The following is a 13,284-nucleotide window of genomic DNA, read 5'->3' as shown; positions in this document are numbered from 1 at the left end:
TGAGGTGGGAGAGCCAACTTCAGGACACTGGTCCAAAAGAGACCTCCCAGCTCCACGTAACACCAAATGGCGAAAATCTCTCAGAGATCTCCATCTCAGCATCAAGACCCAGCTTCACTCAATGACCAGCAAGCTACAGTGCTGGACACCCTATGCCAAACAACTAGCAAGACAGGAACACAGCCCCATCCATTAGCAGAGAGGCTGCCTAAGATCATAATAAGGCCACAGACACCCCAAAACACACCATCAAACGTGGACGTGCCCACCAGAAAGACAAGATCCAGCCTCATCCACCAGAACACAGGCATTAGTCCCCTCCACCAGGAAGCCTACACACCCACTGAACCAACCTTAGCCACTGGAGACAGATACCAAAAACAACGGGAACTACGAACGTGCAGCCTGTAAAAAGGAGACCCCAAACACAGTAAGGTAAGCAAAATGAGAAGACAGAAAAACACACAGCAGATGAAGGAGCAGGGTCAAAACACACCAGACCTAACAAATGAAGAGGAAATAGGTAGTCTACCTGAAAAAGAATTCAAAATAATGATAGTAAAGATGATCCAAAATCTTGGAAATAGAATAGACAAAATGCAAGAAACATTTAACAAGGATGTAGAAGAACTAAAGAGGAACCAAGCAACAATGAAAAACACAATAAATGAAATTAAAAATACTCTAGAGGGGATCAATAGCAGAATAACTGAGGCAGAAGAACGGATACGTGACCTGGAAGATAAAATAGTGGAAATAACTACTGCAGAGCAGCATAAAGAAAAAAGAATGAAAAGAACTGAGGACAGTCTCAGAGAACTCTGGGACAACATTGAACGCACCAACATTCGAATTATAGGGGTCCCAGAAGAAGAAGAGAAAAAGAAAGGGACTGAGAAAATATTTGAAGTGATTATAGTTGAAAACGTCCCTAATATGGGAAAGGAAATAGTTAATCAAGTCCTGGAAGCACAGAGACTCCTATACAAGATAAATCCAAGGAGAAACACCCCAAGACACATATTAATCAAACTATCAAAAATTAAATATAAAGAAAACATATTAAAAGCAGGAAGGGAAAAACAACAAATAACACACAAGGGAATCCCCATAAGGTTAACAGCTGATCTTTCAGCAGAAACTCTGCAAGCCAGAAGGGAGTGGTAAGATACACTTAAAGTGATGAAGGAGTAAAACCTACAAGCAATATTACCCACGAAGGATCTCATTCAGATTTGATGGAGAAATTAAAACCTTTACAGACAAGCAAAAGCAGAGAGAGTTCAGCACCACCAAACCAGCTTTACAACAAATGTTAAAGGAACTTCTGTAGGCAAGAAACACAAGAGAAGGAAAACACCTACAATAACAAACCCAAAACATTTAAGAAAATGGGAATAGGAACATACATATTGATAATTACCTTAAATGTAAATGGATTAAATGCTCCCACCAAAAGACACAGACTGGCTGAATGAATACAAAAACAAGACCCATATATATGCTGTCTACAAGAGACCCACTTCAGACCTAGGGACACATACAGACTGAAAGTGAGGGGATGGAAAAAGATATTCCATGCAAATGGAAATAACAAGAAAGCTAGAGTAGCAATTCTCATATCAGACAAAATAGACTTTAAAATAAAGACTATTACAAGAGACAAAGAAGGACACTATATAATGATCAAGGGATCGATCCAAGAAGAAGGTATAACAATTGTAAATATTTATGCACCCAACATAGGAGCACCTCAATACATAAGACAAATACTAACAGCCATAAAAAGGGAAATAGACAGTAACACAATCATAGTAGGGGACTTTAACACCCCACTTTCACCAATGGACAGATCATCCAAAATGAAAATAAATAAGGAAACAAAAGCTTTAAATGATACATTAAACAAGATGGACTTAATTGATATTTATAGGACATTCCACCCAAAAACAACAGGATACACATTTTACTCAAGTGCTCATGGAACATTCTCCAGGATAGATCATATCTTGGGTCACAAATCAAGCCTTGGTAAATTTAAGAAAATTGAAATCGTATCAAGTATCTTTTCCGACCACAACACTATGAGACTAGATATCAATTACAGGAAAAGATCTGTAAAAAATACAAACACATGGCGGCTACACAATACACTACTTAATAACGAAGTGATCACTGAAGATATCATAGGGGAAATAAAAAAAATACCTAGAAACAAATGACAATGGAGAAACGATGACCCAAAACCTATGGGATGCAGCAAAAGCAGCTCTAAGAAGGAAGTTTATAGCAATACAAGCCTACATCAGGAAACAGGAATCATCTCAAATAAACAACCTAACCTTGCACCTAAAGCAATTAGAGAAAGAAGAACAAAAAAACCCCAAACCTAGCAGAAGGAAAGAAATCATAAAGATCTGATCAGAAATAAATGAAAAAGAAATGATGGAGACAGTAGCAAAGATCAGTAAAACTAAAAGTTGGTTCTTTGAGAAGATAAACAAAATTGATAAATCATTAGCCAGACTCATCAAGAGAAAAAGGGAGAAGACTCATATCAATAGAATTAGAAATGAAAAAGGAGAAGTAACAACTGACAGTGCAGAAATACAAAGGATCATGAGAGATTACTATAAGCAACTCTTTGCCAATAAAATGGACAACCTGGAAGAAATGGACAGATTCTTAGAAATGCACAACCTGCCGAGACTGAACCAGGAAGAAATAGAAAATATGAACAGACCAATCAGAAGCACTGAAATTGGAACTGTGATTAAAAATCTTCCAACAAACAAAAGCCCAGGGCCAGATGGCTTCACAGGCGAATTCTATCAAACATTTAGAGAAGAGCTAACACCTATCCTTCTCAAACTCTTCCAAAATTTTGCAGAGGGAGTAACACTCCCCAACTCATTCTATGAGGCCACCATCACCCTGATGCCAAAACCAGACAAAGATGTCACAAAGCAAGAAAACTTCAGGCCAATATCACTCATGAACGTAGATGCAAAAACCCTCAACAAAATACTAGCAAACAGAATCCAACAGCACATTAAAAGGATCAAACAGCATGATAAAGTGGTGTTTATTCAAGGAATGCAAGGATTCCTCAATATACGCAAATCAGTCAACGTGATACATCATATTAACAAATTGAAGGAGAAAAACCATATGATCATCTCAATAGATGCAGAGAAAGCTTTTGACAAAATTCAACACCCATTTATGATAAAAGCCCTGCAGAAAGTAGGCATAGAGGGAACTTTCCTCAACATAATAAAGGCCATATATGACAAAACCACAGCCAATATCGTCCTCAATGCTGGAAAACGGAAACCGTTTCCACTAAGATCAGGAACAAGACAAGGTTGCCCACTCTCACCACTATTATTCAACATAGTTTTGGAAGTGTTAGCCACAGCAATCAGAGAAGAAAAAGAAATAAAAGTAATCCAAATCAGAAAAGAAAAAAGAAAGCTGTCACTGTTTGCAGATGACATGACACTATACATAGAGAATCCTAAAGATGCTACCAGAAAACTACTAGAGTTAATCAATGAATTTGGTAAATTAGCAGGATACAAAATTATTGCACAGAAATCTCTTGCATTCCTATACACTAATGATGAAAAATCTGAAAGTGAAATTAAGAAAACACTCCCATTTACCATTGCAACAAAAAGAATAAAATATCTAGGAATAAACCTACTTAAGGAGACAAAAGACCTGTATGCAGAAAATTATAAGACACTGATGAAAGAAATTAAAGATGATACAAATAGATGGAGAGATATACCATATTCTTGGATTGGAAGAATCAACATTATGAAAATGACTCTACTACCCAAAGCAATCTACAGATTCAATGCAATCCTTATGAAACTACCACTGGCATTTTTCACAGAACTAGAACAAAAAATTTCACAATTTGTATGGAAACACAAAAGACTCCAAATAGCCAAAGAAATCTTGAGAACAAAAAATGGAGCTGGGGGAATCAGGCTCCCTGACTTCAGGCTATATTACAAAGCTACAGTAATCAAGACAGTTTGGTACTGGCACAAAAACATAAACATAGATCAATGGAACAGGATAGAAAACCCAGAGATAAACCCATGCACATATGGTCACCTTATCTTTGATAAAGGAGGCAAGCATATACAGTGGAGAAAAGACAGCTTCTTCAATAAGTGGTGCTGGGAAAACTGGACAGGTACATGTAAAAGTATGAAATTAGAACACTCCCTAACACCATACACAAAAATAAACTCAAAATGGATTAAAGACCTAAATGTAAGTCCAGACACTATCAAACTCTTAGAGGAAAACATAGGCAGAACACTCTATGACATAAATCACAGCAAGATCCTTATTGACCCAACTCCTAGAGAAATGGAAATAAAAACACAAATAAACAAATGGGACCTAATGAACCTTAAAAGCTTTTGCACAGCAAAGGAAACCATGAACAAGACCAAAAGACAACCCTCAGAATGGGAGAAAATATTTGCAAATGAAGCAACTGACAAAGGATTAGTCTCCAAAATTTACAAGCAGCTCATGCAGCTCAATAACAAAAAACAAACAAACTAATCCAAAAATGGGCAGAAGACCTAAATAGACATTTCTCCAAAGAAGATATACAGATTGCCAACAGACACATGAAAGAATGCTCAACATCATTTATCATTAGAGAAATGCAAATCAAAACTACAATGAGATATCCTCTCACACTGGTCAGAATGGCCATCATCAAAAAAATCTAGAAACAATAAATGCTGGAGAGGGTGTGGAGAAAAGGGAAGACTCCTGCACTGTTGGTGGGAATGTAAATTGATACAGCCACTATGGAGAACAGTATGGAGGTTCCTTAAAAAACTACAAATAGAACTACCATACGACCCAGCAATCCCACTACTGGTCATATACCCTGAGAAAACCATAATTCAAAAAGAGTCATGTACCAAAATGTTCATAGCAGCTCTATTTACAATAGCCAGGACATGGAAGCTACCTAAGTGTCCATCATCAGATGAATGGATAAAGAAGATGTGGCACATATATACAATGGAATATTATTCAGCCATAAAAAGAAATGAAATGGAGGTATTTGTAGTGAGGTGGATGGAGTTAGAATCTGTCATACAGAGTGAAGTAAGTCAGAAAGAGAAAAACAAATACAATATGCTAACACATATATATGGAATCTAAGGAAAAAAAAAAAAAAAGATGTCATGAAGAACCTAGTGGCAAGACGGGAATAAAGACACAGACCTACTAGAGAATGGACTTGAGGATATGGGAAGGGGGAGGGGTAAGATGTGACAGGGTGAGAGAGTGGCGTGGACATATATACACTACCAAATGTAAAATAGATAGCTAGTGGGAAGCAGCTGCATAGCACAGGGAGATCAGCTCGGTGCTTTGTGACCACCTAGAGGGGTGGGATAGGGAGTGTGGGAGGGAGTGAGACGCAAGAGGGAAGAGATATGTGAACATATGTGTATGTATAACTGATTCACTTTGTTATAAAGCAGAAACTAACACACCATTTTAAAGCAATTATACTCCAATAAAGATGTTAAAAAAAAAAAAGACACATCATTTGTGTTTTGAAGGCAAAATTTAATTTCATAAAGTGTGACCATTTCTAAAATATACATGTAATTTAAATACGGTCTGTTCAGCGTTTTAGTATTTCCATAAGAATATCTAACTACCCACTAGCTAGTAATGAGATAAAATGATTTTATGTTTGTATGGAATAATGAATAACTCAAATTTAGAAAAAGAATTAATAATTTAAAATATATTTTTAGCAAAGGGATATGATCTTACCACAAGAAAATACAATAATCAGAAGAAAGGATCAAGAAATCAATCCATGGAAATATGGACTTTCCTTATGGAGAAATAAGTGCTCTCATATACTATTGCAGGGAATGTGAGATACTTTTTAGAATATGATCTGACATTGTTAGTGTTTTTCTTTTAAAACATAAACCTCCTGACTCAGCAGTGCAATTTTAAGGTTTTCTCCTAAAGGAAAATAATTAATGGAAAATGAATATTTATTAGATCACTTCTTTTTGTTTGTTTTATTTTTTGAAGTGGCCTAAAACTAGATGCAACCTCAATGAACATCAGTTAATAACAGTGGCTAAATTACAGAACAACTGTATTATAGAGCACAATGGAACTATCAACTATGAGTTCAATCTATTGTGAACATACATTCTGGTTCTCTCAGGACAGTCTCAGTTTAGAACTGTTGTCCAAATATGAGTTTTAATAGCATAGCCTTTCTAGGTTTGGATGAAGAATTATAGTCATACTATTTGTTGATACTAAGAATTTTCCAAAATAAACTTCAGGATATATATATATATATATATATAGATATAGATATAGATATATATATATATAGATATATATAAAGCAAGAGTAAACAAAATATAAAAATTCTATGTAAATATTTATATGAATATACACAAATGGGTGGAAAGATATTCACCAGGTTGTCAACTTCTGTTGTCAGGATGTGGACTGAGTAGCGTATTTGACTTTTGAAATTTAAAAAACCTATAAGGAATATTTAAAAGGCAAAAAGATAAATATTGAATAGCTGATTTGATCCCCAATTTATGAGATCTTCAAAAGCCTCATAATTTTTCATTTTATTTTAACATTCAATTTTGTAGAAAAGTATTCATTTTTAATGTAACTATATTATGGAGATACCAGCTAATTTAAAAATAATAATAGAATTCTCAACAACTCATTTCAGAAGTTAACCCACATGCCTCATATAAAGATACTTGTTTCAGTCTATCTGTTCATCAGACCCATGACTTGATACCTGGTGCCATGCCCTTTTGAGAGTTCTATTAAAGGAGTTGAACCACACATTTATTAAGCACATACCATGCGCCTGGCACTTTGTTAGGTGCTCTAAAAGTGTTTGCTATTCCCCTTTTAGAAAAAAAGAAGTAAGGTTCCTTTATGCTTAACTTTTTCATTATTAGGAAAATAAAGAGTCAGCATTTAAACTAAGGTCTTCTTGACTCCTGATTCTTTCCTTCTTTCCCACAATGCTTCTCATGCATTTATAATTCTGTTATTTTTCACACTATAACATTAATATATCCTTCTTTATGTACACTGAAACCTTTATACTGCAGGAATTCTTCCTTTTTGAGTGGCAGTTCCCAAGAAAAATTAACCTGTGCTTAGAATTATGTCACCTTTTTCAATATTGTCAAATGCATATGAGAGAATAAATAGCACCAAGCTGTATCATCTTTGTTTTAAAGAAACACAACCTAATGTTAGAAAAGATAAATGACTTGTCCAGTGGTACAGCCCAAATCATGCAAAGTGAAAATTTGAAGAATTTTGAAGAAGTTAAGGGCTCTTTGGCTTCTTAGTCTAAATACTGTTTATGAGATACCAATGATTCTTTGATTTTAGAACATAGTGATATAAATTTTATTGCTTGCCAAGACTGGTAATGATTATGAGACCTTAGTATTTCTGACTTACTGAAAATCAGATTCAAATAAGACTCATTCACTTAGTCTTCAAATTCATTTGACACGTCTTTTAAAGTACACACTGCTTGAATAATACAATAATATTGAATGTAAGAGAGAGAAGTTTTAATTGTGTATTATCTGTATATAACATTGTCTAACAGAATCCTCATAAAATTGGCTATTTCATCTGTAGCCATTAGATAGTCTTAAAATATTTTGTTCATCTTTCAACAGGTATTTACTGAGTGCCTGCTTTGTGGAAGGTACTAGTCTAAGCACTAAAGATAAAATAATGAACAAAACAAAAATCTTGTTTACACGAAACTTACTGGGGGAGATAAATACTAAAAAAAACAGTATGTATATATTAAATGTCAGGCAGTAGTAAGGGCTCTGAAGAAAAATAAAGCAGATCAGAAGATAGAGATGGATGGAGAGATGCTATTTTATATAAAAAGATCAAGAAGGACCCCCTAATAATATGATAATATACCTGAGACCTTAGGAAAGTGCAGGATGTCTGGAGGAGGAAGAATATGTGCAGAGTTAATGGGGAGTATAAAAAATCTAAAGTAGAGCCTGCATAGAATGATTACTGGTAAGTTCAGTGTAGTTCAAATGAGTGACCAAGTGGGAAAATTGTAAGAAATGAAATCAAAGTAGCAGCAGGAGAAAAGTTGATGTGGGGCCATTAAACTATGGTAAAGACCTTAGATTTTATTCTGGGTGAGGCTTTGGGGGTTTATAAAAAGATGAGGACTATTACCTGAGAAGTTTTTTAAAAAATCACTTTAGTTCCATATGCAGAACAGATTTGAAGGGCGAGGATTGAAGCAAAACGATCAGTTACGAAGGCATTAGAAAGTCCATGTAGAAAACAATAAAGGCATACTCTCTAAATTAACCTACAAATTCAGCAAAATCCCTATCAAAATCCCAGCCTGATTTTTTGCAGAAAATGACATACTGTTATGAAAATTCATGTGGAAACACAAGAGATGCAGAATAGCCAAAATAATCTTAATAAGAAGAAATATGGAGGACTTCCAAGTTTTAAAACTTACTATAAAACTGTGTAGTAGTGCCATAAGGAAAGACATATGTATCAGTGGAATAGGATTGAGAATCTAGACATAAACTTTTATAGTTATGGTCAATTTTTGACAGGATGCCAAAATAATTCAAAAGGAAAGAATAGTATTTTCATAAGTGATCCTGGGATAATTGGATATCCACACACACACAAAATGAAGTTGGACCCCTCTTCACACTATAGGCAAAATTTAACTTAAAATGGGTCATGGAGAACCATAGAATTGAATGTAATAACTAAACTAATAAAACTCTTAAAATAAAATTTGGGAGTAAGTCTTTGTGATCTTGGGTTAGGCAAACCCTTCTTAGCTATGATACCAAAAGCACAAGCAAGGAAAGGAAAACAAACAAAAAAAAAGATATATTGGACTTCATTAAAATTAAAAACTTTTGTGTTGCAAATTATATTATCCAGAAAGTGATAAGCCAATCCACAGAATGCAATAAAATATTGGAAATAATTTTTATGATAAGGTGTTTGTAACCAGAATATTGAAAGAGTGCTAACAACACCATTAAAAATCAGTGAATAGTCTGAACAAATATTTCTCCAAAGAGATACAAAAGGGCAATAAGCACATAAAAAGACGCTCAACGTAATTAATGATTAAGAAAATGCAAATCAAAACTGCAATGAGATAACAATTCTTTCCTGCTGGGGTAGCAAAAATTTTAAAAGACAGACAATAAATGTTGTCAAGGATATGAAGAAATGGGAAATCTCATACACAACTGATGGGAATATAAAATGGTGCAACCACTCTGGAAAACAGCTTGACAATTCTTCACAAAGCTAAACATATATTTACTACATGACTAAGCAATTTCACTCTTAGGTGTTTGTAACAGTATTATTCATAATAGCCAAAACATGGAAACAACTCATATTTTCATCAACTGAGGAGCAAAATGTGGTATAACCTTCCAATGGAATACTCAGCAATAAAAAGGAGTGAAGAGCTGATACATGCTACAACATGGATGAAACTTGGAAACATTGTGCTAAGTGAAAGAAGCTAGTCACAAAAGACCACATATTATATAATCCTGTTTGTATGAGATGTCCAGAATAGACAAATCTATAGAAATAGAAAGTAGATTAGTGGTTGTTAGGGCTGGGAGAGAAAATGGGGAAGGATGAAGAGTAACTGCTAAAAGATATAAATTATTTTTGTAGTGATAAAAAATATTCTAAATTAAATTGTGGTATGGTTGCACAACTCTGTAAATATAGTAAAAGTCACTGAATTTTTCTCTTTCAAATGGATTAGTTGTGTGGTATGTGAATTACATCTTAATAAAGCTCTTAGGTATTTGTTGTTTATTTGCTTATTTTATTTTGTTTTTAAAGAGATGCTGATGGCCTGGCCTAGAATGGTAACATTGAATGTGATGAGAAATGGTCTGATTCAGGACACGTTATGGGTAGACATCATCTATTGCTGGCTTTTAACTTTTTTAATCTAAAAATGACCATTTAAAAATGTTCAACATCATATTTTGAAGTTCTTCCTACAGGTTTTTTTGATGCCAGAGCTATGAAATGACTATAAGTTCTTGGGCAGAGGAATTGAAAAGATAGGGATGACATTAACTGGAATCTAGAAGATTGGGAGTAGAGTAAGATTGGGGATGGAATCAAGAATTCATTTCTACGCAGGTTAACTCTACAGACACTAGGCATTATCAAGAGCAAATTCCAGTAAGCAGATTGGCAGCAGTTCATTGTTTAGGAAAAAGTGGCAAGACAAGATTAGACTCATGCATAGTTCACACTGTGACTTAGACAACTTTTCTTGCTCTTCCGGTAATATTCTACCTCCAGAAACATTTCATCTGGGCTGTTAATTAGATACGATATGATCAAGTAGTCTTAATTCTTTCCTAAAATAACAAAAATGAGGGTTTGCCAGTAGACATACACACTAAATTATTATTTATTAATGTGTTTTACCTAACATGAATTCAAATTTTTAGACAGCATCTAATATATAATCAGAACTAGTCTTTGAGAATTTCAAAGAAATATAAACTATCCTTTCTTTCCCCAAAGAGATTGTGAGGTTCATAGAAAGTAAGTATGATTTGGAAGAAAATGCCAGTTACACCTAAATAACAGGAAGTTCAAAAGTAATAAGGGATCAATATATGAGATATAATAGACTAAATGGTAAGTGCCAAGATGAGTGTGGAAATCATAAGTACTATACCTTGGAAGAGGGAAAGAAAACTACTTGTGGACTGGCATGATCATAGAATTGCTATAAAATAAGTATGACTTTTTCCAGACCCCGAAGACAGCAGATGTGAATACACTGACGGGAGAGAGAAAGATAACCAAAATTCAGTGAAGCACTTGTAAGTACAAGTGAGAAGGCTGGATTACACATTGACTATTAGGGAATAGTGAGTAAAAGATATTGTCTTCTAGATTTCTTATAGCCCAATATGTAATAAAGTTACTTGAATAAATGACCAGCTGAATGGAGAAGAGGATCTAAACAACCACTTCTAGGTTAAAGGTATAATAAAAATAAAAATAATAATTAAAATAATAATAACAACAATAATAATAATGATATCTAATTATAGACTACATGTTTATTTTTGTGGGCATGGTCAAAGTGTGTATTTTTTCATCTGTTGATTGGACATAATAATCATCTGTACTGAGTATATTATGAATATGCTACTATACTGGGGACTATTTAAAATCATAATTGCTTTGAATAATTACATTCTAGCTTAGTGCTATAAAATAAGAAGATTTTTAACAATACAAAGCACTGATAAGTGCCAAGTAATTGTTCCCAACTCTAAAACTAATACCTGTTTAAATGAAGAGATCATTTATGAGCTGGGGAGTAAAAAGTGGTTGGATTGTTTAACTTTGTATATGTGTATTCAGACCTATTTTTTAAAAATCTTGTTTGCAGTTACAATTTACATTCTCCCTTTTATTCCCTCTTCCTCTCTGTGGCTAATAGGAAAGTCTAGAATAATAATTTATATTCTTTTATCTGCTCTTATCTGTATAACCAAGGCTCTGATGATTAAAAACCTGCCTAGATGGTATATTATAAGATTTAAGAACCTCTGTGTTTTACATTTCCAGTTTGTGAGTGGCTATCCATATATCAAAAGGGGACATAAATTCTTATTTTTTGGTTATTTTTTAATTAAAACATTTAGCTTAGGTTTCAGATAATTAAACTCATTATTCATTTGATTAAGCCATCTTGATTTTAAATTTTTTATGGCTCTTTCTCTGCTAACTCAGTAAAAAAGAAAATTTTTTTACTAGGGATAAAGAAATACCTCTATTGTTTTCATTACTGCCATGATGACGCAAATCAAGGTGAGGTATTATTTATTTCCTTTTCAGTAAGGACATTAAACCACCAAATCAATTAATTGAATTACAGTAAAAATGATACTGTTTTAAAACCTTGTTCCCACTTTGTTTGCTAAACTTAGATCAACAGCTCAGAGTACTTTGCTTAATGATTTCTCACTTGAGACTATGACAACATAAAATTAAATATATTCTTTGAAGTTGGCATATATGAGTATAGACTCCTTCTAGATAAAGATTTAGCATGAAAATAGTTATAAGTGAATTTAAAGATTCTGCAGATACAGTACATAGTTGTTTGCATGCTTGTGATATCGGCAAGGATTTTTTTGTCAATAACTTTTTTTTTTTTTTTTGCTGCAATTCTATGGCTTTTCGAATAGTTCTAGAGAAAAGGGAGAGGATCCATTTTTTAAAACTATGTTATACATAATATAACATACTGAATTGTTCACTCATTTAAGAAACATTTATTGATGTCCTAATAGTGCCAAACAATTTTTAAAATGCTGTAATCAACATTTACAACGTAGTTATGAACATAGCAAAAGGAAAGAATTGTTTTGTGTAAAGTAGTGGTGTAAAGCCTTGGTGTGTGCATGTGTCATTTTAACCCTTTCAGAATCTCATGACAGCTAGTGATCATTCTCCTCAGAGGCAAGGCAGGAATGTTACATAGGCTTGCCCACAGAGCATTTTCCATACATTTTAGGAGTTCATAGAGGTTAATGGAAAGCAGATAAAAACCTCATAGTCTAATAAAGGGAGGCTTATGGAAGAAGACATATTGAGGTGCCTAAGTGTATTGATATTTTCCCCCAGCTTATTCCTTCCTTAGGGCTCTGAAGTTATGTTATACAACAACCTTCTTCAATCTTTTGTGAGTGTTTATCTATAATGTGACATGATAATCTATGCAGTCATATAAATTAACTTTCTCCAAACACCACATTATAAGTTTTATAGAACTATAGAAATTTCCTTTAAATCATTTAGCAAACCTCTATTAGACCTGGGATGTTGCCTCCTTTCATTGAAATGTCCATGCTCAACTTAGAATCAGCTGCTCTTTCTCATGGCATCTTAGATATTTGTCTTATAATACTTTGTAATTTTAAATTTTATAGCAAAAGTCTTCAAGGGCAAAAATAATTTTTTATTCCTTGTAAGTCCTCCTTTCTGTAATATATTTTTAAATAGCAAAAATTATTTTTAAAATTGTTATTGTGGGAAAAAAATCAACAAGGTACTACCTAAATAGTAAAAATAAATAACATACCTAAAAGTAGTAAAATTTCT

This window comes from Balaenoptera borealis, assembly GCF_965194805.1.
Source record: "Balaenoptera borealis genome assembly, chromosome: 17".
NCBI classification, from domain to species: Eukaryota; Metazoa; Chordata; class Mammalia; order Artiodactyla; family Balaenopteridae; genus Balaenoptera; species Balaenoptera borealis.
The sequence above is the reverse complement of the archived record's forward strand: the minus strand, read 5'-3'. Positions refer to the sequence as shown.